This window comes from Chrysochloris asiatica, unplaced genomic scaffold, assembly GCF_000296735.1.
Source record: "Chrysochloris asiatica unplaced genomic scaffold, ChrAsi1.0 scaffold00303, whole genome shotgun sequence".
NCBI classification, from domain to species: Eukaryota; Metazoa; Chordata; class Mammalia; order Afrosoricida; family Chrysochloridae; genus Chrysochloris; species Chrysochloris asiatica.
In genome coordinates this window covers 3,077,091-3,083,607 of record NW_006408821.1, presented here as the reverse complement: position 1 = coordinate 3,083,607, position 6,517 = coordinate 3,077,091, and the positions used below count along the sequence as shown (strand labels likewise).

Here is a 6,517-nt window from a genome sequence, read left to right as displayed (position 1 = left end):
GCAGCTGGTAGTTTCGAACCGCTGACCTTAAGGTTCGCAGCCCGATTCATAACCACTACGCTACCAGAGCTCCATATATATATATATATAATGAGCAGCAGCAGAATATTGTCAGATATAGCACTGGAAGATAAGTCCCTCACTTTAGAAGGCAGTAAAAATATTGGGGAAGAGTTGCTTTCTTAAAGTAGAGCTGTCCATAATGATATGAACAGAATAATGCCATTGGCTCCTTAATTTTCTGACGGTACACAATTTGAAATGAGGAGGAACAGCTGCAAACATCCATGAATAATCAAAACATGGAATATAGAAATAACGTTTTAGTTAAATTGGAAGTTGTTCAAAAGAATATGGAACACATAAAGAACAACATCATAGGCATTAGTGAGCTGAAATGGACTGGAGTTGTCCATGTTGAAGCCAACTATCATATGTTTTATTATGCTGAGAATGACAAATTTTAAGGAACGCTATTGCATTCATTATCAAAAAGAACATGCCAAGATCTATCTTGAAATACAGTACTGTCAGTGATAGAATAATATCCATACATCTACAAGGGAGACCATTTAACACCACTGTTAGTCAAATTTACACACCAACCACTAAAGCCAATGATGTTAAAATTGAAGGATTCTATCAAATTCTACAGACTGAAATTGATCAAACATGCAATCTATATGCACTGATAATTACTAGTGATTGGAATGCTAGGGTTGATAACAAAGAAGAAATTCAGTAGTTGAAAGATATCACCTTGGTGGTAGAAATGATGCTGGGGACCTCATGATATAATTTTGTAAGATCAGTGACTTATTCATTGCAAATGACTTTTTAAATAACATAAACATTCACATGCATTTCACCAAATAGAATTCACATAAATCAAACTGATTAAATCTATGAATATGTTGTTGTTGTTATTGTTAAGTGCCATCGAGTCGGTTCCGACTCATAGTGACCCTGTACAGGGTTTCCGAGGGTGTAAGTTCAATATCATCAGTCAAATGAAGGATAGTGATAGACTGTGGGACACACCATATCACAACTTCAGGCTGAAATTGTCTCTAAATTAGGATTGGATATAATCAAGGTAATATTTTGGCTTGTTTAATTTTCCTTATCTTCAACTTGAAGCTATAAATGAGCAATTAATTGTATCCATAGTTGACCTTTGGCCTTGTTATGGCTGATGATCTGAAACTTCTTAAACATAATATGATTGCTTGATTTAATATGGTCAATACCAGTCCATTTCAGCTCACTAGTGCTAGGATATTGATCTTTATGTGCTCCATTTTATTTTTGACAGTTTCCAAATTTTCTTGATTCATACATCATACTTTCCGTGTTTTGATTATTAATGGATATTTGCATCTGATTCTTCTTATTTTGTGTTATGTTCCATCATAAATGAAGGTTCTTCTGGACCATGCTCCATCCATGTCATTAATGTGCACTTTACTTTGAGGATGCATTTCTTCCTTAGTCATATTTGCAAAAACTTTCAATGTGAGGGGCTCATCTTCTGGCACTATACCAGATAATGTTTTGCTGCTATTTACAAGGTTTTCAGGTCTAATCCATGAGAAACAGATCATCTATTCCTTCTTCCTAGTCTGTTCTTAATCTGGAAACTCCAATGAAACTGTGCATAATTTTTGCTGCTGATATTTGAAATGTCGGTGGTACAAATTCTTGCACTATATCAACATGCAACTCACCACAATATGAAAATTGACTGATGGCGAGGGAAGATCATGATAAGAACCATGAATTCCATGAGCAGAGGCTTATTACTATGCTTCAGTTTCCATGAAGCGAGTTCCCTGATCCAAGACAATGCTCTATACAATATAATGAGGGTAGATAAGGTATTGTATCATCCATAAATTGTAGTTTTGCAAAAATATTACATGCAAAGAAAGCAAATCCTAGAATTTTTAGATCAGGTGACAAATTAACAACTGTTACAGGGGTACAGGGGCTGGTGAATCAAAAATTTGTGCTTCAAGCAGCATAACTGGAGACATCTGCAGTGTTATACCCCTAAAGTCTGAGAGCAGGAGATGCAAAAGTACAGGTTGAGAAAGTGAGCAAAATTTACCAGAACATTAACTTATATATGGATGAAAGTTCATGCCCCCTTTCTACTGACTGGCTGATCACATCATGGAAAATGATAACTTTATTTTACGTTATGGAAGAGCTCCCAATTCAGTGTCTGCCAAAACACTGAGAATATTAGTCTAGTCAATTTGACATGTAGCATTAAATGTCACACTCACTATGAGTTTAATTGCTGGTACTATGAACAACATGTGATTATAGTGTTGAATGTACCATAGGTCTTGACATACTGAAAGAAAGAATGGCCCTAATATGTTTGAGGCTTTGGATTTATCTATTTTGCTCTAAAAACCCATTCTCATCATTTTTACCTAAGTTTTTCTGCATTAGTTTCTATTCCTTACAGTAAATTATTATCTGACAAAATGTGGCACGGTTACAAAGCTAGTAAACGAGTGTTCTCTGAACTCAGATACTTTGATTCCTATTTGTGTTCTTTATATTAAAATGAGTAGGATTTTGTTAGGATGTTGAACTTTTTCAACAGCAATAAATTGTTTTACAAGTTCTACTTATGTTTCTCTAGCCTCAGCATAGATCATTTGACAAAAGGGTTATCTGGCTTGTGCAATTCAATAAGAGAGATAATTTTAAATGGATAATAATGATAAATTCTGCACCCTGAGCTCCCTTATATTGTGCTTTCCAGATGGTATATAGGATTATTAGTTGTTCAATTTTAACAGTACTTCAGGAGATCCATAGCTCTTGTACCTAACATACTTTTAAAATTTAATGGTAGCTCTTTCTACATGAGTTTCACATTAAATAAAGAGCCAACAAGATTGCATATTAGCTTTAGTGTCATCAAAAAAAATCATAGAAATATCAGACCTAACAGAATGGGTCTATATGTCCAGGAATTTTGGTTATTTAGGTATCAATTCCAGGTTCTTCACTTTTATTAGAGAAGCAACTGTTACCATTAATAATTAATAAATAAATTGATGCAAGGGTTCTTTCACTCCTGAAGTCCCCTACCGGGAGTGAAGATAACTGCTCTGGCTCTCCTGCTCGGTGCTGGCCTCCTTGTTGTCCTGGGCTGCTCCAGAACCGGAAGCCATGCGTCCAGGGTCAGCATCTAATCTGAGTCCAGACAGCTGGCTTCGGCCCCTCCAGTCCCTGTTCCCAGGGCTTTTTTCTGTGCTGTTTTAAGGTCTGAGTGTAGCACAGAGGTAAGCAATCCAGTCTAGGCAGCTGAGGACTGAGAGCGACCATATCACACATCCATGGAATCAAAAGACTTGGTAGTATTTGCAGATGAGGACATGGAATTTTACCAAAAAGAGTGGGCATTGCTGAATTTTTCTCAGAGGAAATTTTACAGAGATGTGATGTTGGAAACCTTAAATTACCAGGACTCACTCAGTCTCTCAACAGGATAATAATGGACAAATGTTGTCTGCTTATAGTGGTGCAGTGGATGAAGAACGAGGCTTGTTCATCCATACTGAAAAATTTTTGTGAACTCTGTGGCAATGAAAATAACTACGTCAACAAGGAAGAGTGTATGAGAAAATATATGGCAGAAAACTTCTTTGCAAGTAAAGAAATATGAAGAAGGTGATCAATGTGAAAAACTTGCCTCCTTGAATGAAAGTTGTACTGCTCAAAGAAATGCATGTTGGAGTAAACCCTTTTGAATTTCATCAGTGTGGTAATCATGCATGTAACCTTCCCATCAGATCTGACACTGAATACAAACCATTGCAGTGTAAAGAACAGAGTGAAACCTGAAACTTTCCCTCATTCAAAACAGCTAATGGTGAGAAACTTTGTGAAAATAAAGATTGTGGGAAACTCAAATGTTGTTCCTCATGTCTCACTAAACATTAAATAATTCACAGTGGTGAGAGGCTTTATGGATGTACAGAATATGGAAAAGCCTTTAGTCATCCCTCAGCCCTCAGTAAACATATTAGTACTCATCTGGGAGAAAAAGCTTATGAATGCAAGGAATGTGGGAAAGCCCTTAGGTATTCCTCAAACCTGACTGAACATTTAAGATCTCACAGCAGAGTAAAGCCATATGGATGTAAGGAATGTGGAAAAGCCTTTCAGCTTCACACACAGCTCACTCAACATAAGAGAACACACAGTGCAGAGAAGCCTTTAAGTGTAATGACTGGGAAAGCCTTTAGTAGGTCCTCAACTCTCAATGCATATATAAGATTTCACCTTGGAGAGAGGCCTTATGAATGTGAGGAATGTGGGAAAGCCTTTAGTCACTCCTCAACCCTCAATACATATAAAAGATCTCACAGTGGAGAAAAGTTTTATGAATGTAAGGAATGTGGGAAAGCCTTTACTCACTCCTCTACCCTCAATGTACACATAAGATATCACATTGGAGAGAGGTTGTATGACCATAAGGAATGTGGGACAGTCTTTATTCAGTCCTCACACCTCACTGTACATTAAAAATAACACACACTGGAGACAAGCCTTATGAATGTAAGGGATGTGGGAAAGCCTTTGTTCAGTCCTCACACCTCAAGGCACATACAAGATCTCATAGTGGAGGGATACCTTACTAATGTAAGGAATGTGGGGAAACCTTTCGTTTATGTTCAGAGCTCAAATGGCTCACAGTGGAGAGAGTGCGTATGATTCTAAGCAGTGTTTCAAAGCCTACATCAACTGTCAGCACTAGCTAGACATAGGAAAACTCACAGCAGAGTGGGGCCTCATGAATATAAAGACAAAGGAAAATTCATCATTTCTCCCTCAGTTGTCTGGAAACATTTAAGAAGATCCACTGGACAGAAAGAGTACATATAGACTGTTGGTAAGCTTTTGGGCATCCCTAATCTTTTTGAAAACTGAAAGAGAATGCATTTAATAGAAATGAAGTAGTGCAATGACAGCATTATGAGAAAGTTTTTGCTTTACCCCCAGTACTTTTTATTGATTGTAAGGATTTTTGCAAATGGGAGTCTTAACTAATTACCTTTTAATGTATGACAAGTAAAATTAGATAGAAATCATGAATACATAAAGAACATGGAAGCATCTATGAGTCTTGGATATTTTTTAGAAAATATGTATGTTATTATACTGTGTATTAATCCTATGATTAAAAAAAGATGAGGGAACACTTTTAAAGGTTTGGCACACATATGCTTTGAATTTCCTGTTGTGGCACTGTAGGATAAACACTGGACTGACTGCCAATAATAATAATAATAATAATAATAGTTCAAATCCACTACATGCTCTTAGAACCAACTCTCTACTTTGTCACTATGAGTTGGAACTGATTTAGTGTCATGCTATAACAACCACACTTCGTATTCTAATGTATTATGTTCTCACATGAAAAACTTATTTTAACAGAATTACACATTTTAACAGAAACCCACACATCACTTAGTACTCTGTCAAAATTGTTTGGGGGATACATTCTTTTAGCTTTCTTTGTTGTAAAACAGCATTTTCTGAAATAATTGGTAAATGAATGTACAGTTCTCTGTGGAGCAGATTTTCAGTATTCTATTATTTGCCTTCCACAACTATTAGTTCTCTGCATTACTGATCAGATGGCTCTTAGAAATGGTAGTCTGTGAAGGAGTGCTCACATGGAAGGGTAACTTAACTTGGGAGTCCACATGGACCCACACTTGACCTGTCAACATTGGAACCTCAGTACAGATTGAGATCCTGTATTTTGAGCCCCAGTCCTTTTGGTAATTCTGTGGTTCAAGGAAAGAGTTGAGGACCAGAAATTAAGCCTACACTTGTTTGGTTGTTTTGTACTGCTGGCTATCCTTTCAATTGGTTAAATACTTTCACCTGAGCCTGGAGGTTTGTCTGGAGCCAGTAACCCACAGTGAACTATGTAATGGTATCAAGAAATCAAGGGCATAGGTCCAGACATGGCCAATAAGTTCCCTTTCCAAATCATCATACAAAACATCCCTGGGGACCCTAATTGTTTCTACTGATACAGTGATGGTAGAACACTAAGAGGAGGGAAATGCTCATTTTACATCAGGGAGGAGGGAAATGCTCATTTTACATCAGGGAGTTTTTCAGTAAGTGCCTAATGGCACATCACAATATTGTAGTTGCAGTAAGTTGGGAGGGCCATGCCATCAAGGAACGGAATGGCGGGGGACCCTGCACATGAAAAGCTCATTGTTTTAGCAAAGTGGCAATGAGTGTCTCCTTGGTTGGCAAAGCCCCAAGGGGAACCTCATGCAAAGGCTCTGCAATTCCTATTTTTTCCATTTATGAACAGTTCATTTTTTATTTTTCTTGATTTTATTAATGGGAATGCTTTAAATAAATTTTTCTATAATCATATAAAAAATGGCCACCACTCGTCTGTCTGTCATGCTGTGGTGGTCTGAGTTGCTGTGATTCTGACGCCTATGCCACCAGT

General features: G+C 37.2%; 1 pseudogene; it reads left to right on the top strand.

Moving 5' to 3' along the window:
- The window catches only part of LOC102832845, a 13,603-nt pseudogene extending 8,689 nt beyond the window's left edge, over positions 1 to 4,914 (top strand).
- Positions 4,915 to 6,517: the final 1,603 nt, after the last annotated feature.